The sequence below is a fragment of the Pseudophryne corroboree genome, chromosome 7, assembly GCF_028390025.1.
Source record: "Pseudophryne corroboree isolate aPseCor3 chromosome 7, aPseCor3.hap2, whole genome shotgun sequence".
NCBI lineage: Eukaryota > Metazoa > Chordata > Amphibia > Anura > Myobatrachidae > Pseudophryne > Pseudophryne corroboree.
In genome coordinates, this window is record NC_086450.1 from 117,791,083 (window position 1) to 117,814,687 (window position 23,605).

At 44.6% G+C, this 23,605-nt stretch overlaps 1 protein-coding gene across 7 annotated transcripts in view; it reads right to left on the reverse strand.

The window, feature by feature from the left end:
• Positions 1 to 23,605, reverse strand: part of B3GALT1 (beta-1,3-galactosyltransferase 1) — a 571,239-nt gene that overhangs the window by 336,829 nt on the left and 210,805 nt on the right. For all 7 annotated transcript variants that reach the window (XR_010181942.1, XM_063933589.1, XM_063933590.1 and 4 more), the window contains one exon: positions 22,569 to 22,629. The gene's annotated coding sequence lies outside the window, so the exon portion shown is untranslated. The remainder of the gene's footprint in view (positions 1 to 22,568; positions 22,630 to 23,605) is intronic.

The window sequence follows — 23,605 nt, forward strand, 5'->3', positions numbered from 1 at the left end:
GTCCTCGGGGGCCCACACAGTGCATGTTTTGCAGGTCTCCTCACAGAATCGCAAGTGAAATAATTAACTCCACCTGTGGACCTTTTAAAATGTGTCAGTGAGTAATTAATACACCTGTGCACCTGCTGGGTTACCTGCAAAACATGCACTGTGTGGGCTCCCGAGGACAGAGTTTGAAAACCTCTGCCCTATCATAATTTGTGATTTTCTGGCCATTTGTCAGAGAATATGAATGATAACTCACAAACTTTTCTTTTACTCATGGTTAGTGGTTGGGTGAAGCCATTTATTGTCAAACAACTGTGTTTACTCTTTTTAAGTAATAATGACAACAGAAACTACCCAAATGACCCTGATCAAAAATTTACATACCCCAGTTCTTAATAACGTGTATTGCCCCCTTTAACATCAATGACAGCTTGAAGTCTTTTGTGGTAATTGTGGATGAGGCTCTTTATTTTCTCAGATGGTGAAGCTGACCATTCTTCTTGGCAAAAAGCCTCCAGTTCCTGTAAATTCTTGGGCTGTCTTGCATGAACTGCACGTTTGAGATCTCCCCAGAGTGGCTCAATGGTATTGAGGTCAAGAGACTGAGATGGCCACTCCAGAACCTTCACTTTATTCTGCTGTAGCCAATGACAGGTTGACTTGGCCTTGTGTTTTGGATCATTGTCGTGTTGGAACGTCCAGAAGTTTTGAGGCTTGTCTCTGTGCTGTTTGGAGTATTGTAAGCGGGATGCTTTGTGGCATTTGCGTAGTAATGGCTTTCTTCTGGCGACTCGACCATGCAGCCCATTTTTCTTCAAATGCCTCCTTATTGTGCATCTTGAAACAACCACACCACTTTTCTTCAGAGAGTCCTGTATTTCAGCTGAAGTTATTTGTGGATTTTTCTTTGCATCCCGAACAATTTTCCTGGCAGTTGTGGCTGAAATTTTTGTTGGTCTACCTGACCGTGATTTGGTTTCCACAGAATCCCTCATTTTCCACTTCTTATGTAGAGTTTGAACACTGCTGATTGGCATTCTCAATTGCTTGGATATCTTTTTATATCCCTTTCCTGTTTTATACAGTTCAATTACCTTTTCCCGCAGATCCTTTGACAATTCTTTTGCTTTCCCCATGACTCAGAATCCAGACACGTCAGTGCAGCACTGGATGAAAGATGCAAGGGTCTTTCAGGAGTCCATAAACTCACTGACCTTTTATACACACACACTGATTACAAGCAAACAGATCACAGGTGAGGATGGTTACCTTTAGTAGCAATTCAAACCCGTTTGTGTCAACTTGTGTGCATGTTATCAGGCCAAAATCTCCAGGGTATGTAAACTTTTGATCAGGGTCATTTGGGTAGTTTCTGTTGTCATTATGATTTAAAAATAGTTGTTTGACAACAAATGGCTTCACCCAACCACTAACCATGAGTGAAAGAAAAGTTTGTGAGTTATCATACATATTCTCTGACAAATGGCCAGAAAATCACAAATTCTGCTAGGGCAGAGGTTCTCAAACTCGGTCCTCGGGAGCCCACACAGTGCGTGTTTTGCAGGTAACCCAGCAGGTGCACAGGTGTATTAATTACTCACTGACACATTTTAAAAGGTCCACAGGTGGAGCTAATTATTTCACTTGCGATTCTGTGAGGAGACCTGCATGGGGTATGTAAACTTATGAGCACAACTGTATGTATATATATATATATATATATATATACATACATACATACAGTATATATATATATATATATATATATATACACACATATATATATATATATGTATATGCTTTGCTTTTAAATACAGTTGACATAGTTGATAATTAGTATTATTTATTTTGGGTTTTATTGTACACTAATTGTACCTCCATGCACTGCTAACTATAATAGCCTGCAGGTTGATGTGCTGAAGCCACTTAAGGGAGACTTACTGTAGCAGTCTCTCCTCGAACCAACTAATGAGCTGCAGCAGTAGTGGGTGCACCGTCGCCAACCAAAATGCAAGGTGATAAATCACCCGAAGGGACCGTCCAGGATAAACCAAAGGTGCTGTGACTGTGAAACTCAAAGTGTATCAGCCTCTGTGTATTGCAGCCGCGGTGGGTGCACCGCCGGCAGCTGCAGTGCAGACCCAGCTGTCATCAGCCAGTACGACTCTGGATGCGACAGCTGCCTATACTGTACACCAGCATTGCAGCAGATGGGGAGACTCAGAACGTGTGCGATGTGATGTCATCTTGTGCATTTATGTGCCCAGTGAAAGGTTCATTAATTACAGTCAGAGCTTGGGAGGTTCTAACTAGTAGTGCTGTTACTCCTGGCTTCCAGACCTTATCAGGCAGACCGCGCCACGGCAGATGGTAAGAACACAACATACATTTAAATCTGGCTAATGGGGGGCCCATTGCTTGCTCCTCTGTGCCCCCTTGCTGGCTAACACACAGCGGCAAATGTCTCCATTGCCTCCCAGAGTTACTAGTTTGCCACACGGTCAGCCATAAATCATAAGTATTAAAATTGTATTTCTATTTTACACAAAAAAAAAGATACATTTTTCTGAAGTTTACATATTTAGGGAGACATTGGGGCTGATAGTGTAAGGGGTGTGCACATGGTACTGGATTAGCGCAGCAACTAGGGATGTGCCGATATACAGAGCGCAAAGGCTGACAAGCACCCTGCAGTCTATGCAGCGGATCGGAGCGCCTTCAGGATGTTCTGGTCAGCACTGAACATCCCGGTGATGGGATGGGCTGGCACGGGGTAAATTTGTGACCTGTTACGGCTCTGTACTGGATACACTCACACAGAACTGGTTACAGCTCCAACTTCTCACAAAAAAGGCCCATTCATGGGCAGCCCCTAATGGTACTTCCAATTTTGTTAATATAACCTCTTGGACAAGATCACTTTGGTACAGACCTTGCATCCCTCAATCAGGAGCAATTCAAATAAAGCATCTCAGTAACCACCTACAGTCAGGCTTGGACTGGCCCACAGGGGTGCAGGGGAAACCACCGGTGGGCCCCACTGCCTGGGGGCCCACCTCCTGCTCTAAGGATCAGGTTCCAGACTGTGCACTTGTACTGTATGGTGTATTTTCTACAGTGCATTGCTGTTATTAATCTGTTATTAATCTGGTTCATTATCATGCATGCAGCAGCTTAATATACTGTATATATTTATGAAGGGGCCCAGAGGTTGCACTCTTTAATGGTTAGTCAAACCAATGATGTGGCTGGCCACACCCCCTCTGCAGACTGGCCACACCCCTAAACATTGGCCCACTGCATTCCCCCGGTGGGCCCCACATGTCCCAGTCCGACACTGCCTACAGTACTTCACTTTGGATACTCTTATGCATCCACAGCTGGATAGAGGGCATTGTACAGCTGGCAGTCTCAATTTAAGAAAGGACCAGATTTATCAAGCCTTGGAGAGTGATAAATTGCACGGTGATGCCAGCTCCTAACTACCATGTTACAGACTGTGTTTGAAAAAAGGACAGCTGGGAGGTGGCTGGTTGGTACTTTATCATGGTGCAATTTATCACTCTCCAAGGCTTGATAAATCTGGACCTATATTACAGTAGATTTTATTTAGTCCTTCTTATTCATTCCAGATGTTTTTGTATTTGGTAGAATCCTTTGGAATAGGACTCATCCCTGTGCAAATCCAAAAATGATGGTTTTTGTGCAACCTTAATGAAACCAATGGCTCAGCAGTAATAATTTGCATATTACACGAGTCACCTAGACTATTTATGCGCATACACAGTACCGCAGCCTTACAGTACTGACTCAGTCCAATAACATTAAGATACCAGGAAATTAAAGTAACATTCTTTATAAATAATTTTTCTTTAAAGCTTCTAATGCCACTCCAGGCAGACCAGCATGTTAGAAAACAATCTATTTCATATATTGATCTCTAAAAAAGGTTCCCCTACAAATGAAACCAGCAGTCACAGACTCACAGGGCTGTAACATTGCTACAACGTGACCCATAAATCTAAATCTGACAAATGTCAGGGCTTGTACAAAAGTCCAATTAGTGAGGATGAACACATTGTTCTTTTGTAAGCATTGGCAGCTGTTCTTTAGTTTTACACTGATGGATGCCACACATAAGAATATTACCGTCCAGATCACACCTTTGTACAGGTAATTGCTGTAATAGTCATGAGAATCCGAACATTTGTCCAAGGTAGCGTTGGGAGTAGTCATTTTATTTAAAAGAGACATTCGCTAAATTTCTTATTCTAAACAGCATTGGGGGTAATTCAGACTTGATCGTAGATGTGCAAAATTTAGCACATCTACGATCACTTTCACAGACATGCGGGGGGACGCCAAGCACAGGGTTACTCCGCCCCGCATGTCTGGCTCTGGCCACCCCCCGCACAGGTACAGAAGCATCGCACGGCGGCGATGCTTTTGTACTTGAGGAGTAGCTCCCTACCAGCGCAGCTCCTGCGTGCTGGCAGGCAGCTACCTGTCGCTCTCCGGGTCGCAGCAGCTGCGTGATGTCACGCAGCTGCCGCGACCCGCCCCTGCACGGTCCTGCCACGCCTGCATTGCCCAGACCGTGCCCCCAAAAGGGCTGCCCAACGCTGCCAGACCGCCCCCTCCCACCCAACGAACGACTCTGCCTGTCAATCAGGCAGAGGTGATCGTTGGGCTGAGATGCCGATCGCATCTCTGGCATGTGGCGGCGCCGGCGCATGCACAGTTCAGACCTGATCGCCCGCTGTGTGAAAACGTACAGCAGCGATCAGGTCTGAATTAGCCTCATAGTCTCTATTTGATAACGTGATGACTTGCAAACAGTTTCATTATATTTATGCTGCATTTTGTTTGAAAGCAAACAAAATGTCACCAGGATTAAATGTTTGCATGAAGATAGTTGAAACTAAGGGAGATATGTATCAATCCATCTAAAAAGTACTGGTGGAGAAGTTGTCCATATAACCAATCAGCTTCTACTTATTTTATAGACTATACTAAATAATGATCAAAGCTTATTGGTTGCTATAGGCAACTTACCCACTTGTCCTCTTTAGGAGATGTACTAAGCTTTGGAGAGTGATAAAGTACCAGCCACTCAGCTCCTAACTACAGGTTGTGTTTGCAAAATGACAGGAGCCAGTTGGTTAGTACTTTATCTCCAGCCACTTTATCACTCTCCAAGGCTTAGCACATAGACCCCATAGTTTTAGTACATATGCACCTACATGTGATAAATCGTCCCCACTACGTAGCAAAACTAACAAACAGTTGTGGCTACCTGACAATGGGCCTGATTTAAAGTGTCGCTTCAGTCACAACTAGTTGATGGTTGTGGTTCTGCACATGTATCTTTGCTGCATTGCACCGCTGTGGTCCTGCAACGTCGGTCACAGTGCAGTTTTCGTTACAGTTTGACTGACAGCCAGTGACCATTCGGAGGAGGTAACATTGAGTGGTGTCTAAAACGCAGATGGGTCACAACCGTTTTGGGGCCGGGTCACAGCTTCTGGCCATGGCATCTCAGTTGCAATGTATATCCTGAGTAACTGTAGGATCGCACAGAGGTACGATGGTGCGACTGATGTTCCTGAAGATGCTGCGTCTTGGGATCTGGGGAGTCACCTGGTGGGCGTCTTTATACAAAGGACAGCTCATGAGGCATTAGCATATCTTCTCAGATCCGCTGTGACCGAAGACGCAGCAATCTTTATTCTAGTGACTAAGGAAGGGCAGGGGGTGTTCCAGGTCATCTTTTCATACAGAGCAGGATGAAATGTCCAGCTCTACCAGTTAATAGCACAAAATGGATATATGGCTATGTATAATTTACAAATCAGCTAATAATAAGTTAGGAATTTTGGCACATTCAATTTTCTAATCACCGGAAATTTGTAAATTGTTACGCTGATGCTTTCCAATTAGCATAGGGGGTAATTCCAAGTTGATCGCAGCAGGATTTTTTTTAGCAATTGGGCAAAACCATGTGCACTGCAGGGGAGGCAGATATAACATGCACAGAAAGAGTTAGATTTGGGTGGGTTATTTTGTTTCTGTGCAGGGTAAATACTGGCTGCTTTATTTTTACACTGCAAATTAGATTGCAGATTGAACACACCACACCCAAATCTAACTCTCTCTGCACATGTTAAATCTGCCCCCCTGCAGTGCACATGGTTTTGCCCAATTGCTTAAGAAAAATCCTGCTGCAATCTACTTGGAATTACCCCCATAGTGCGCTGTTGTGTGGATACATTGATGATGCAATGTAAAATGTATATTTTAACACTCCATATAAAAGAGGTCAATAGTACTGAAATAGGTATGAGTTCCTACAAGGATCTACGATCACAGTACCATACAGAGTACTATGGTATCATGTTAGGGGTGGGATGGATGTATCAAGCATTACAGATTCAATGTGATACATTCCTCCACTGATGGCTGCATAACAGTGTTTATTAATGCTGTATGCATGAAGAGTTGTAAATAAAACCACAAAGGACAGCTCTTCCGATAAGAACTTTCATTTGCAATGAGAGGAATTCTGGCTTCATGACCTGGGATACTTGCCTACTCTCCCAGGATCGGCAGGAGACTCACGATTTGTTGTGTAGTCCCCTGCACCCCCCGGAAGAGTGAGAACTCCACCTGCATCGAGCCCACTCTCTAGCGTAGATGGCAGAATGGGGAGATAAATACAGTGAGTCCACAGTCCATTTGGAGGGAGCTGGGTCTAATGACGAGATTCTATGGTAATCGCATCTTTTTAGCCCTGCGCCCTTTTCACATCTGCGTGAGTTGCAGCATTTTACCAAGAGGGGGTGGGGCCTATGATGCCACTAACCTGGACCTGCCTCCACCACCGCACACCAGAGAAGCCCGAAGAGGAAAATTCAAGTGTTAGTACGTATTCCTGGGAGTACTGCACATGTTGGCCAGTGTGCGTGCAAGCTGCGGCGAACATTGGGAGAGATCCTATTGAATCCCTCTCAGTGAAGCCTGCTGTAAGAAGCCCATAGGCTTCTATTAGGCAACTGCCATCTATAGTTGCCATTACCTATCCGGAACAAGCTTTCACTTTCCGGAGCTTTATGTATATGGGAATGCGATCAAACTTCAGAAAACTGCATTTCTGGAGGTTTCACTGCATTTTTGAGGATAGTGCATATTGCCCTAGATGTCTTTGAACAAGTATTAATAATTAGTACTCTAACTGTGGTAAAACCATGTTTGTTAGAATTTATTTTTTATTTATTCCATTTAACATTAAATATCTTGTCTAGTTTTTGTTCGCTCTGATTCAGATATATAAAATAAAAGGATAATAAATGTAACAGACATACTGGAGCTAACCTAATAAACTGGAGAATAGGCAAACACGCTAACACATCCCATCTAACCTAGGGAATACGCTATTTTTCAGTCATGTCTTCACTTTAACCTGGGTTCAGTCAAAGATTTCATGTAAAAGACTTGTACTGTACATCCATTAATTCACTGGGCTCAGGTTAATTTATTGAAAACCTAAGAGGGAAATATGAGACCAGAAAAACATTTCCCTTATGAAATAAGTCACGTTTACATTCACAATGGTGATTTAAGAACAATCAACATTAACTTTTTTATCAAGAAAGTTGTAAGACTTTTAGGGGGCTATTCCACTGTTTGAAAAGTCAATTGGGTGTCTGTTTTTTCCTATCTAATAGACAGGAAAAACAGACACCCAACTGACTTTTCAAACAATTGAATTCCACCCTTAGTCTCACCCAGCATGATAATGATGCAAAAGCATGACCAACCAGAGTGCTGACAGCCATTCACTCTATGGAAACACGTAGAGAGGCATCGCAGGATTGCAGGAGGAGCATGCTATGACTTTTTTTAAACTGGTTCCTGTGAATGTATAGGTAGGGTCCCCAGTGCTTTGCCCAGGGCCTTAAATACTATTAAGATGGCCCTATCTGTACTACAAACAATTAAGCAAAGACTATAGATATGTCCTCATACATCATTGCTGCAGTCACACCAAACAGCCCCTCTTTGCACACCAGGTTGCGTTAGAATCTTCTATCATCGAGCGTCTTATTCGCAGCGCAATGTGACTAGGACTCATATGGAAACTGTGCTGATTAATTTGATATATGACACTTTTATATCTGTGTGCGACTGAGTCTCTGAATATGTATACATAGTGCTACAATGTAGCAGCCACAGCTTTCTTCCAAAACAAGTTCATTTCTGCTCCGAATACAGACTTGGTCACACACAATATACAAGTGTCAAATATCAAATTAATCAGCACAGTCTCCTTGTGTGTCTCTGTATTATATCTTGGTCACTGTATTGTCCATTTATTTTATGGTGGTCACTGTGTGGTCTATACATAATATGGGTGTCACTGCATTGTTTCTGCATTATATAGAGGTCAATGTGCTGTCTCTGCATTATATGGCGGTCACTGTGCTGTCTCTGTTTTATATGGTGGTCACTGCGTTATCTAAGTATTAAATGGTGGGCACTGTGACACTCTCTGCATTATACATAGGTTACAGTGATGTTCTATGTATTATATGGCAGTCACTACAATACTTTCTGCAATATATGGCTGTCACTACCTTGTCTCTATTATATGCAACATTTCATGCATATGATTATGGTCACTGTAATGTTCCATGTATTATATGACGGTCATCCCTACAAAGCTCTCTATATTATATGATGGTTACTGTGACACTCTTTGTATTATATGGCAGTCACTGAGTTGCTCTTTGTATTACATGGCAGTAACTGTGCACCTCTCTGCCTTATATGGCGGGCTTTGCTATGTTCCCTAAAATATTTGACAGTCACTGTGACACTCTGTATAATATGGCAGGCATTCAAATTGCTGTGCCACACCCCTTCAATCAGCAGTTCTTTAGCTTTGCGCTGCATCCCTTCAGTGGGCCACTGCCATCGAATTCTCCCTGTGGGCCCTTCATAACCCAATCCAACACTGTATATGAGTGTGGGTGTGTCTACCTATCTGTCTATATTTGTCTGTGTATGTGTATATATATATATATATATATATATACATATATACGCAGATGTAGCCATGTTCATTCAACCAGCGATGCGTATGCAGGTGTGCACACGTCGCGGGTATGGCTCAGTGCGCCGGGCTGCAACTATTTGCACCCGCAATCACTCAATATGAACTCTATGGGTGCAAATATATGCACATGTCTCTGCACACCACAACAAATGAGTTGTGGGTGCGAATAGCTACAGCTCAGATAAGCGCAGCCACATCTGTATACTGTATGTGTATATATATATATATGTATACAGTCAGGTCCATAAATATTGGGACATCGACACAATTCTCATATTTTGGGCTCTATACACCACCACAATGGATTTGAAATGAAACAAACAAGGTGTGCTTTAGCTGCAGACTTTCCACTTTACCTTTTTAACTTGAGGGTATTTACATCCAAATCAGGTGAACGGTGTCGGAATTACAACGGTTTCTAAATGTGCCTCCCACTTTTTTAAGGGACCAAAAGTAATGGGACAATCGACTCAAAACCTATTTCATGGACAGGAGTGGGCTATTCCGTCGTTATTTCATCATCAATTAAGCAGGTAAAAGGTCTGGAGTAGATTCCAGGTGTGACATTTGCATTTGGAATCTGTTGCTGTCGACTCTCAATATGAGATCCAAAGAGCTGCCACTATCAGTGAAGCAGTGAATCATAAGGATTAAAAATCAAAACAAACCCATCAGAGAGATAGCAAAAACATTAGGTGTGGCTAAATCAACTGTTTGGAACATTCTTAAAAAGAAAGAACGCACTGGAGAGCTCAGCAACACCAAAAGACCTGGAAGACCACAGAAAACAACTGTGGTGGATGACAGAAGAATTATTTCCCTGGTGAAGAAAAACCCCTTCACAACAGTTGCCCAGATCAAGAACACTTTCCAGGAAGTAGGTGTATATGTGTCAAAGTCAACAATCAAGAGAAGACTTCACAAGAGTGAATATAGAGGGTTCACCACAAGATGTAAACCATTGGTGAGCCACAAAAACAGGAAGACCAGATTAGAGTTTGCCAAACAACATCTAAAAAAGCTTTTACAGTTCTGGAACAACATCCTATGGACAGATGATACAAAGATCAACTTGTACCAGAGTGATGGGAAGAGAAGAGTATGGAGAAGGAAAGGAACTGCTCATGATCCAAAACATACCACCTCATCAGTGAAGCATGGTTGTGGTAGTGTCATGGCGTGGGCATGTATGGCTACCAATGGAACTGGTTCCCTTGTATTTATTGATAATGTGGCTGCTGACAAAAGCAGCAGGATGAATTCTGAAGTGTTTCGGGCAATATTATCTGCTCATATTCAGTCAAATGCTTCATAACTCATTGGACGGCGCTTCACAGTGTAGATGGACAATGACCTGAAGCATACTGCGAAAACAACCAAAAAGTTTTTTTAAGGCAAATAAGTGTAATCTTTTGCAATGGCCAATTGAATCACCTGACCTGAATACGATTGAGCATGCATTTCACTTGATTAAGACAAAACTGAAGGACAATGCCCCAAGAACAAGCAGGAACTGAAGACATTTCCAGTAAAGGCCTGGCAGAGCATCACCAGGGATGACACCAAGCGTCTAGTGATGTCTATGCGTTCCAGACTTCAGGCTGTAATTGACTGCAAAGGATTTGCAACAAAGTATTAAAAAGTGAAAGTTTGATTTAGGATTGTTTAGTTTGTCCCATTACTTTTGGTCCCTTAAAAAGTGGGAGGCACATATAGAAAACATTGTAATTCCTACACCGTTTACCTGATTTGGATGTAAATACCCTCAAATTAAAGCAGAAAGTCTGCAGCTAAAGCACATCTTGGGGGTTATTCAAATGTTTGAAAAGTCAGTCGGAATGCACGCTGAAGCCGCCGATCAGCGTGCATTCCGACAGCATTCCGACAAGTCGGGTTTCCCGACTTGTCGGAATATACGGGGCCCTAATGAATAGGTTGGAACCCCTTCCGACCTAAAACTGTCGGAAGCTGCCATCTTTCCGACAAGATGGCAGCTTCCGACAGTTATTGAATATACCCCTAAGCCTGTCTGCAGTTTCAAACACTAACTGTTTTTTAATGGCTTACTGATAGGTGATATGCAGTATTGTGTCCATTAGACCTTATGTATCAAGCTGCCCTTGTATATGGGCCTGACAGATAAACATATTTGTTTTATATAATATTTACTGGGGCCTAGGGGGATGGGGGTCTTGGGCGGGTAATACATGTAGTAACTGGGCAGGGAGGGTACTGAGGGGCAGCTGTATTAAGCCTGGAGAAGTGATAAAGCAGTGACAAGTGAAGGTGATAATGCACCAGCCAATCAGCTTCTAACTGTCAATTTACATATTGGAGCTGACTGGCTGGTGCGTCGATTTACATATTGGAGCTGATATTGTCGATTTACATATTGGAGCTGATTGACCTTGCACTTATTATTATTATCCTTTATTTATATGGCGCCACAAGGGATCCGCAGCGCCCAATTACAGAGTACATATGTACATAATCAAAACAGGAAAACAGTGACTTACAGTTTAAGACAATATAGGACAAGTACAGGGTAACTAAGCATAACTACACTAGTAAACGACAGAAATAAGTTCCAAGGTGGCCAAAACACTGTGGGATTTGGGCAGTTGAGGATTATTAAAGTAAGAAAAGGATAAGCACATGAGGGAAGAGGGCCCTACTCGTGAGAGCTTACATTCTAAGGGGAGGGGTGGACAGACAGGGGTGACACAGATGGGGAACATAGAGAGCATGGAACAGAGGGTTAGGATGAGATTTGGCTGGGTTTGGTAAAGAAGTGGGTCTTAAGAGCCCGTTTTAAGTTTTGTAGAGAGGTGGAGAGTCTGAGGGGGAGAGGTAAAGAATTCCAGAGAAAGGGAGCAGCACGTGAAAAATCTTGGAGATAGGAGTGGGAGGTAGTAATCAGAGGACAGGAGAGTCGGCATGCATTAGCAGAGCGAAGAGGACGGGTGGGAGAGTAAAGGGAGATAAGGTCAGAAATGTAAATTGGAGAGTGGGTGAGGGCTTTGTAAGTGAGTGTGAGAAGTTTGAATTGGATTCTGAAATAGAAGGGAAGCCAGTGAAGGGCTTGTAGGAGAGGGGAGGTGGACATAGTGCGTTTGGTGAGGAAGATGAGCTGGGCAGCAGCATTGAGGATAAATTGGAGTAGAGCGAGGTAATTGTCAGTTAGGAGGAGATTACAGTAGTCCAGTCTGGAAATAATCAGTGAGTGAATAATGATCTTAGTGGCATCCTGGGTGAGAAAAGGTCTGATTTTGGAAATGTTTTTGAGATGAAAATGACAGGTTTGTGAGAGGTGCTGAATGTGTGGTTTGAAGGAGAGGGAGGAGTCAAGGATTACGCCAAGACAGCGTACCCGGGGGCTAGTGGAGATAGTCGTGCCTTTAATGGATAATGAGATTGTGGGAGGTGAGGTTGTGCGGGAGGGTGGGAAGATGATCAGCTCAGTCTTAGACATGTTGAGTTTAAGAAAGTGCTGGGACATCCAGGAAGAGATAACAGAAAGACAGTTGGAGGTACGAGAGGGGAGAGGTCAGGGGAGGAGAGGTAGATTTGAGTGTCATCAGCATAGAGGTGGTATTGGAAGTTAAAAGAACTAATGAGTTCACCTAAAGAGGACGTATAGAGAGAGAAAAGGAGAGGACCAAGAACAGAGCCTTGAGGGACACCAACAGTTAGTGGAAGTGGGGGGGAGCTAGCATCATGAGAGGAGACAGAGAAGGAACGATCAGAGAGGTAGGAGGACAGCCAGGAGAGGGAAGTATCACACAGACCAAGAGAGTGAAGGATTTGCAGAAGGAGAGGGTGATCCACAGTGTCAAAAGCAGCAGAGAGGTCAAGAAGAATAAGCAGAGAGTAGTGGCCCTTAGCTTTGGCTGCATGGAGGTCATTGCATACTTTTGTGAGGGCAGTTTCAGTGGAGTGGAGAGAACGGAAACCAGACTGGAATGGGTCAAGCAGTGAGTGAGAGGAAAGAAAGGCAGTGAGGCGATTATAGATAATACGCTCAAGAAGTTTGGAGGCAAAAGGGAGGAGAGAGATGGGTCGATAGTTGGAGAGAGTGTTTGGATCAAGTGCAGGTTTTTTAAGAATAGGGGAGACAAGAGCATGCTTAAAAGCAGAGGGCACAGTGCATGATGAGAGGGAGAGATTGAGAAGGTGGGCAAGATTGGAACAGGCAGAAGGAGAGAGGTAGCGGAGGAGGTGGGAGGGGATAGGGTTAAGTGGGGAGGTTGTGGGGGGGAGGAACGGATGATGGCCATGACTTCCTCACCAGATACATGGGAGAAAGATGTCAGAGTTGGTAAGAGGGTGTCAGGAATCGACTTACCAGGCTGACATCCGTCCGCCGCTGCGGACTCCGTCCTGGCTCCCTGCGGTCACCTGTCACCTATGCCCCTGCCATGGGACATCATCAAGGGCCTGGGAACACTCCTGAGACAGCGGGCATGTAGCGCGCCGCGTCCCTGCTAGGCCGCAGCGTGGGCGCCGCCATGACAGTCTGTAAACAGCCAGTATACTGCGGCCAATCCGGTGCTTGGCCGCACCCACTTTCCTTCACTCATCCAATCCCTGTGCACCATGGGGTACATAAGAGACTGCAGGATCAGTCTGCAGGCATCCTGGACTTTGTGTCTCTCCAGCGACCCATGTGAAAGGATCTGTTCCTGTTCCTCCTGTGTTCCTGGTTCTCTGGTTAAGAACTTGTACTCCTGGTTACTCTGCACAGCTCCGTGGAACTTCAAGGCCCAGCAATACCTGCAACCTGCAAACAAGGCTTCACACTCATCACCACCTTGTGTGCTTCAGCCTGCAGTTGAAGACTGACTCCAGGTGTGTTTCATTCCTCCACCTGTGATACAGCTTGCTGCTGCCAGTGCCTCATCACCTGCACTGTGAAGTCAGACTCCTGCCTCTGCTCAGGTTTGCCATTCTACACCTTGCTGCCTAAGTTTCCTGTTTTAAAACCTGCACTGGTTTCCAAACCAGAACCATTTCACAAACACTTGTTCTTCTGTTTATATATTACCGGATATTATTTTCTCAAGTCATCTGTCATCCATTGCCATAGACTTTCAGTTATCATACTGAGTGATTGACTTTATTCATCTGTTATTATTGTTTCTGCTACCATTCTGTGTTATATCATCTGCCAAATAAAATACCATTGCGCTCATGCGCAGGAACGTTATCCAGCCTCCTCGTTTTCTCCCATCTACCTCCACTGACCCACTAGCGCCCCCTCCGGGGACACAGCCCAAACACAATCTGACAGTAAGTCCAGGATCGATGGACTCGGATGGTGGACGGAGTGTGGGGTCAGAGGCCTTGCAAAATCTGGTCTCCCGTCTGGATGGTCAAGAGGTTGCGCAGCAGCAGATGCTTCAATTCCTGCAAGGGATGTCCTCCCGATTAGATACACTACAGCAATCCCTGCCTAGTGTACTCTCTCCTACTGTTCCTGTTACTCCAGCACCTGCCAGTGCTGTGAGTTCTTCTATGCCGGCTGCATCAGCTCCAGTGTCACGTCTGCATCTGCCCGTGCCGAGCAAGTATGATGGCAGTCCTAAGTTATGTCGCGGGTTTCTCAATCAATGTGAAATACAGTTTGAGTTATTGCCACATAATTTCCCCACGCCAAGATCCAAGGTTGCCTACATCATCTCCTTACTCTCTGGATCTGCTCTGAGTTGGGTGTCTCCTCTGTGGGAACGTGCTGACCCTCTGATTAACAACTACACAGACTTCGTGTCAACCTTCAGACGGATCTTTGACGAGCCTGGTCGTGCGACATCAGCTTCGGCAGACCTGATCCAACTTTGTCAAGGTACCCGAAGCATGGGACAATATGTCATCCAGTTCCAGACGTTGGCTGCAGAGGTTCAGTGGAACAACCAAGCTCTGGTAGCAGCTTTCTGGCACGGACTCTCGGATCGGATCAAGGATGAACTGGCGACCCGTGACATTCCTGTTCAACTGTCTGATTTGATCTCCCTGTGCATTAAGTTGGACTCTCGCATCCGCGAACGCAATAATGAACGCGCTCGGAGTGAGCCACGCAGATCAAGCTTCATACCTTCTGTACAGTTCCAGTCTCCCTCTTCTGACGAGCCTATGCAGATAAATAGGTCCCGCCTAACTCCTGAAGAGCGGGCAAGAAGAATACGTGAGAGACTCTGCCTATACTGTGCTGCTGCGGGCCATCAGATTAACTCCTGCACGGTGCGTTCGGGAAACGCCAGATCCTGACTTGTAAGGGAGGAGTCAAGTTAGGATCTTTCAGTCAAGCTCCTTCTCAACAAGACCTCATCCTTCCAGTGATGCTAGAGACTCCAGTTGGGCTCCAGTCTGCGTCAGCATTAGTGGACTGCGGTGCTGCAGGAAACTTTATCACCCAAGCTGCGGTAAATAAATTTTGCCTATCTACCTGTGAACTTTCTTGTCCAGTTTACATTACTGCTGTGGATGGTAGTCGAATCTCCAAGGGGAACATTTCTCATCAAACTGTTCCAGTGGTTCTGGGAGTTGGATTTCTCCATTCTGAACTGATCAAGTTTCTGGTCATCCCTCAAGCCACCCAGGAGATTGTCTTGGGCATGCCCTGGCTCCAGCTACATAATCCACAGTTTGACTGGTCAACGTTGCAGCTCACCTCATGGGGTTCACATTGTCATCAATCCTGCTTAGCCCAAGTGTGTCCCATTAAGTCTACCGAAGTAAAGACACAGTCAAGTCTCCCAGCAGCTTATCAAGACTTCTCAGACGTCTTCTGTGAAAAGGCTGCTGATATCCTGCCGCCCCATAGGGAATGGGATTGTCCCATCGATCTCCTTCCTGGCAAGAAGCCACCTAGGGGGCGCACCTACCCGTTGTCTGTTCCTGAAACTGAGGCGATGAGTAATTACATCAGAGAGAATCTTCAGAAGGGATTCATCCGTCCGTCATCATCTCCCGCTGGTGCAGGTTTCTTCTTTGTTAAAAAGAAGGATGGAGGACTGCGTCCATGCATTGACTATCGGGGTCTCAATGACATTACTATCAAGAATAGTTATCCATTACCACTCATTACCGAATTATTTGACAGAGTTAAAGGAGCCCGCATCTTCACCAAGTTAGATCTCCGCGGTGCCTATAATCTCATCAGAATCCGGAGTGGTGACGAGTGGAAGACAGCTTTCAACACTCGAGATGGCCATTATGAATACCTGGTAATGCCATTTGGGTTGAGTAATGCTCCAGCAGTGTTCCAACACTTTGTGAACGAAATCTTTCGTGATGTCCTGTATAAGTACCTCGTTGTTTACTTAGATGATATCCTTATCTTCTCCCAAGACCTTCCATCTCATCGTCTACAAGTTTGTGAAGTTCTCCGACGTCTTCGTGAGAACCGGCTCTACGGGAAACTATCTAAATGCACCTTTGAAGTTCCCTCTATACCCTTCCTGGGTTATATAATTTCCGGATCGGATCTTCAGATGGACCCGACAAAATTGGAAGCTATTGCCAATTGGTCCATTCCAAACTCTCTCAAGTCTATCCAGCGATTCCTGGGTTTCGCCAACTACTATAGAAAATTTATTCGAGGATTCTCCACTCTCATCGCTCCTATTACCAACCTGACTCGGAAAGGGGCAGACCATTCCAACTGGTCAGAAGAAGCCTTGGCAGCCTTCCAGAAGATCAAGCTAGCCTTTATGTCTGCTCCAGTGCTGTCTCAGCCAGATGTCAACAGACCATTCGAGTTGGAGGTAGATGCCTCTACAGTTGGGGTTGGAGCTGTTCTCTCCCAGAAGGGATCCGATGGGAAAGTCCACCCTTGTGGATTTTATTCTCGAAAGTTTCTTCCTGCAGAAGCTAACTACTCCGTGGGAGATCAAGAACTACTGGCGATCAAGTTGGCTCTCGAGGAATGGAGATATCTCCTAGAAGGGGCCAAACATCCGTTTAATATCTACACGGATCATAAAAACCTGCTATATTTAAAGGCAGCTCAGTGCCTTAACCCTCGCCAGTCCAGGTGGGCTATGTTTTTCTCACGTTTTAATTTCAAGCTTCATTTCCGCCCAGGTTCGCAGAATGTGAAAGCCGACGCGTTATCCCGATCCATGGAATCTGAAGAAGGAACATCTGACTCAGTGCCACATTCCATCCTGAGTCCCGTGGTTTTCGCTGCATCTCAAGTCTCCCCAGCTCCTCCTCCTGGTAAGACTTTTGTTTCCCCAGATCTCCGTCCCAAGTTGCTATCTTGGGCCCATCAATCCAAGTTCACTGGTCATCCTGGGGTCCTGAAGACCTTCAAGTTCCTTTCTGCTACATATTGGTGGCCAAAGATGAAAATGGACATCCAGGATTTCGTGGCATCCTGTCCTAAATGTGTGCAGCACAAGACTCCTCGTCAGTCTCCAGCAGGTCAGTTACAACCACTGTCTATCCCTAGTCGTCCCTGGTCACACCTGTCCATGGATTTTATCACCGACCTTCCTCCTTCTCAAGGACATAATACCATTTGGGTTGTAGTGGACAGATTCACCAAGATGGCTCATTATGTTCCTCTCCAGGGTCTCCCTTCTGCCCCAAAACTTGCCCAAATCTTCCTACGGGAGATTTTCCGCTTACATGGTTTACCCTCTGAAATAATATCTGACCGGGGGGTACAGTTTGTAGCGAGGTTTTGGAGGGCCCTCTGTTCTGCCATGCAGGTCAAACTGAAGTTTTCATCTTCATACCATCCTCAGACGAATGGGCAGACAGAGAGGGTCAATCAAGAACTTGAGACTTTTTTAAGATTATATATTTCATCTTCCCAGGATGACTGGTTCGATCTGCTCCCATGGGCCGAGTTTGCCCACAACTTTCGATACCATACTGCCACTGAAACGACACCATTCTTTGCAGTATATGGGCAACATCCCCGTGTACCTGATTTCCAAGAACTCCCTCATATGGATGTTCCTGCTGCCACTACTGCTCTGACTCAGTTTTCATCTATTTGGAGAAAAATTCACGTTTCCCTCAAAAAGGCCTCCAGTCGGTACAAGGTCTTTGCCGACCGCAAGAGACGTGCGGTTCCCCATTTGAAACCTGGGGACAAGGTTTGGCTATCAACCCGTAACCTCCGTCTCAGGGTCCCATCCATGAAGTTTGCACCACGCTTCATTGGTCCTTACCCTGTCGAAAGAGTCATCAACCCAGTGGCCTATAAATTAAAGTTACCATCTTCCCTTCGTATACCTAACGCTTTTCATATTTCTCTCCTCAGACCTCTAGTCCTAAACCGCTTTCAGAATACTCTTCCAGTAGGTCCCAAGGTTCGAACTCAGCGGGGCGTGGAATTCGAGATCAACAAAATTCTGGACTCCCGTTGTCGGTATGGACGTCTCCAGTACTTGGTCGATTGGTCCGGTTATGGCCCAGAGGAGAGAAGTTGGGTGAATTCGTCCGACGTCCATGCTCCTAGGTTGGTCCGTGTCTTCCACAGCACTCATCCCTCCAGACCACGTGGGTGTTCGGTGTCCACCCCTAAAGGAGGGGGTACTGTCAGGAATCGACTTACCAGGCTGACATCCGTCCGCCGCTGCGGACTCCGTCCTGGCTCCCTGCGGTCACCTGTCACCTATGCCCCTGCCATGGGACATCATCAAGGGCCTGGGAACACTCCTGAGACAGCGGGCATGTAGCGCGCCGCGTCCCTGCTAGGCCGCAGCGTGGGCGCCGCCATGACAGTCTGTAAACAGCCAGTATACTGCGGCCAATCCGGTGCTTGGCCGCACCCACTTTCCTTCACTCATCCAATCCCTGTGCACCATGGGGTACATAAGAGACTGCAGGATCAGTCTGCAGGCATCCTGGACTTTGTGTCTCTCCAGCGACCCATGTGAAAGGATCTGTTCCTGTTCCTCCTGTGTTCCTGGTTCTCTGGTTAAGAACTTGTACTCCTGGTTACTCTGCACAGCTCCGTGGAACTTCAAGGCCCAGCAATACCTGCAACCTGCAAACAAGGCTTCACACTCATCACCACCTTGTGTGCTTCAGCCTGCAGTTGAAGACTGACTCCAGGTGTGTTTCATTCCTCCACCTGTGATACAGCTTGCTGCTGCCAGTGCCTCATCACCTGCACTGTGAAGTCAGACTCCTGCCTCTGCTCAGGTTTGCCATTCTACACCTTGCTGCCTAAGTTTCCTGTTTTAAAACCTGCACTGGTTTCCAAACCAGAACCATTTCACAAACACTTGTTCTTCTGTTTATATATTACCGGATATTATTTTCTCAAGTCATCTGTCATCCATTGCCATAGACTTTCAGTTATCATACTGAGTGATTGACTTTATTCATCTGTTATTATTGTTTCTGCTACCATTCTGTGTTATATCATCTGCCAAATAAAATACCATTGCGCTCATGCGCAGGAACGTTATCCAGCCTCCTCGTTTTCTCCCATCTACCTCCACTGACCCACTAGCGCCCCCTCCGGGGACACAGCCCAAACACAATCTGACAGAGGGAAGGGGAGGGGTGGCAAGGGAAAGGTGGTGGCTGGTTGCTGGTCTGGTGGGATGTGATGTCCTGACGTATGGAGTCAATCTTGGATGTGAAATAAGTGGCAAAGTCAAGCGCAGACAATAAAGTAGGGAGAGGAGGTGGTGGTGGGCAGAGGAGGGAGTTAACAGTGGCAAAGAGGCAGCGGGGGTTGAAAGACTGAGTAGAAATGAGGATTTTGAAGTATGATTGTTTAGCGAGGGAAAGGGCAATACTGAAGGATGAGAGCATAAATTTGAAATGGAGGAAGTCTGCTTTAGAGCATGACTTATCAATGCTTTATCACTTCTCCAGGCTTAATACATCTGCCCATGAATGTCTAGAAGGATGGCGGGAAAGGGCCAGGGAAGCGGGGGGATGGAGGGGGTGGGTAATATGTGTCCGACCAGTTCAGAATAAACTCAGCGCTGCAGTGTTGCCAATGCTAACAGAGTCCCAGCTAGTGGGACCCGGAAGTGCCCATAAGCTGAAGCCAATTACACCTTCTGATATACGTTTGAATGCAAATCCCAGAAGTGTGGCTACCGATTGGGCATGAACCAGCCCGACCTGGTAGAAAAGGTGGGCTAAGCCGGCACGGAAGAGGGTAGAATGGACCAGCCACGTGTGAACTTACCCGCTGTCCCGCCAGCCCAATCCACCCCTGCCTGGAATGGCAGCCAGTATCCCTGCTGAAGTGCTGCTGGAATGTCCTTTGAAAGTTCCAGGCAGGCATGCTACAGTCTGTGGAGTTGCTCAGAGCATTCTGAGGATGCTCCGGCCAGTGCTGCACTTCCCGGTGCTGGGATATCATGTGCTTAGGGGGCGCAGGCGAGTCACGCCACTGCATTTATGCATAACGTAGTGTAATCATTTCATTGTATAACTCCCCTTCTCAACTTAATGATGCCATAACAAATGTTACACCTTACTGCGTTAGAGTTACCAAAGTAAGTAACAGCTTCAGATTGTAGTTAAAAAAACATTTTTAAAACATCTAATCTGAAAAAAAATATTCTGTTGTCATGGAAACAGGTCTGCACGTACTGTTTGCAATAGTCAGCAAAAGCTTTTACTATCTGCATTAGTTCGGTGACAAGTCTCCCACAACATTACATGGGTTACATGGCTTCTCAAAGACTTATTCTTAATACAAGATAATACTGCAGTAATCAGTGATGGGTTTTTTATGTACAATATTTTTCTATTTCTGGTGTAATATACATAATAAAAAAGGAAACAAAAAGAGATACAATTTATGAATAAAGGGAACTTGTAACAACTGTATAATAGACAGTGGGTTTAATCCATGACTCAAAACACCATGAATAGAAAATAAATTATAGAGATCAGTAGATATTTGGGTGACCGAAAATATGAATTTAAAAGTTAAATAATAATTCATGGGGTCCATATATCATGCAAACTGTGTATCTGTTGTCGTTAGTAAAGGACATTTTTTTTTTCATGTGAATATTTAGTTTTTGCTGCTTGCAAATGGCTTTGAGGGGAAATGTGTCAAACCTTATAAAGAGAACAAGTATATAAGTTGCCCATAATGGTCAATCATATTTTAGCAATCATTTATCAAGTAGATCTATAAAAAAAACTGATTGCATGATGTGCGCAACTTCTCCACCTATCAGATTTGACACATCTCCCCATTGTTATTGGCTCAAAAAGTTGTTGAGTTTTCTGTATTTTTTATTAACATTATTATTTATAAAATATCAACATTTAGTGAAGCGCTGTACAGAGTATGTAATACCCGTTGTCAACGGCATTATGGGCCTAATTCAGAGTTGATCGCAGCAGCAAATTTGTTAGCAGTTGGGCAAAACTATGTGCACTGCGGGGGAGCAGATATAACATGTGCAGAGAGAGTTAGATTTTGGTGGAGTGTGTTCAAACTGAAATCTAAATTGCAGTGTAAAAATAAAGCAGACAGTATTTACTCTGCAGAGAAACAAAATAACCCACCCAAATCTAACTCTGTCTGCAAATGTTATATCTGTCCCACCTGCAGTGCACATGGTTTTGCCCAACTGCTAACACATTTGCTGCTTTGGTCAACTCTGAATTATCCCCTATAACTATTGCAAAACTTGAACATTTATATGATATATTAAAAATGAAAACCCTTACAATCTCAACTATATGTACATTTTAACCAAGAATGTCCAAGCATGTATGTCCCTCCCATGTTTGCATTTGTGTATGTGTGAGGATGGTGATGTGCCTACCTTCGCAGCCAGCCGATCGTCCACAGTTGCTGTGACCATAATTAAATTGGCAAAATCAGTATGCTGGGTGGTCTTGCCCTGCGCTGGGCAGCCCACAGTATGCGATAGAAAGGATTGCAGATTCTGCTTTTTATCCAACCTGAATAACCCCCACGGTGATCTATATTTTATATACAGTAGATGATGATTTATAGAAGTTCCTGCTTACAACATTTAAGTAGGAACATTTTAGTAATATAAAGAAACAAGAAAACATATCTTTGCACACAGCAAGTAACTATATCTGGAACATTTATTGTTTCATAAACACTATTATTTTTTTCTTCTTCTTTTCTTTCCTTTAAGTTCCAAGGCAGTGTCCTTTAATCGACTCTAACCTCTACTCTGTACACCGGAACTGCGATTATGTCACAGACGTTCCTATCACTCAGAGTATAAATTCAGCATGACCTTTCCACAGCACATCGAAATAGCTATTATAAAGCCAAGTGGAACTAGAAGAGCACAATATTACGTGAGGCCAACATGTATGATATACACAGATGTTAAAATGAGGGAATGTTATGCAAAGTATCTAATAAACACAGCATTAATGCATGCTACAATGGAAACAACATTTGTATGGTTAGATCTTCTGTTTAGCTAAATAGTTGCAGGCAAGGTAACTGATCTGCAAGATCTGAGCAATGTACCTGAGATCCTGCTACTGTTGTTCCGTGCTTTTCATCTGTCAGCTTCAATCCAGCAGCTAAACTGTATGCAAGCAGACACAAAAATATTGTTACCATACAAAATCAGGTAAAAAATTGCAGCCTACATGTTTAGGGAAAAACATATAAACAACATTAATATTTCAACAATAAACTGCAATGATCAATTTTGTTTTTGAACCATTTACAATATACAGAGGAAAACAGTAATACACCCCAGCCTTAATGAAGGACTGTCTGCAGGACTGTCATATACACATTATACATTTGTCATGCAGGCAGGTCTGATGGCATGTGGGGAGGCCTGAGCAGCATGTAAGGGACTCGTGGGATATCTGTAGAGATGCAGAGAGATCTGGGGAACATACAGTATGCACCATCAGTAACATGTGGCAAGGTTCGTTGAATATGCTTGCTCCAAGTACAAGAGTAGAGCTCAACACCATATAACCGTGTCCACCAAGCCAAGAAGGGAAGAGGGGTGGGATAAAGGAGGTAGGCGGACCGGCCTTTTTCATTTGTACTGGGTGCAGCAATTTCAGATGAGAACCCTGTGTGGCAGGGATGGGAGTTTAATGTTTTTATTTTTTTGTTGCTTTTTTGGAACGAAAGACGTTGAAGCTATATTTTTATTTTTTATGTCCCATTGGAGCTCCCAACCAATCTTAGCGCAGAGAAGTGTCTATATAAGAGTTGAAAATAAGAATTTACTTACCGATAATTCTATTTCTCATAGTCCGTAGTGGATGCTGTGGACTCCGAAAGGACCATGGGGAATAGCGGCTCCGCAGGAGACTGGGCACAAAAGTAAAAGCTTTAAGACTACCTGGTGTGCACTGGCTCCTCCCCCTATGACCCTCCTCCAAGCCTCAGTTAGGATACTGTGCCCGGACGAGCGTACACAATAAGGAAGGATTTTGAATCCCGGGTAAGACTCATACCAGCCACACCAATCACACCGTACAACTTGTGATCTGAACCCAGTTAACAGCATGATAACAGAGGAGCATCTGAAAAGA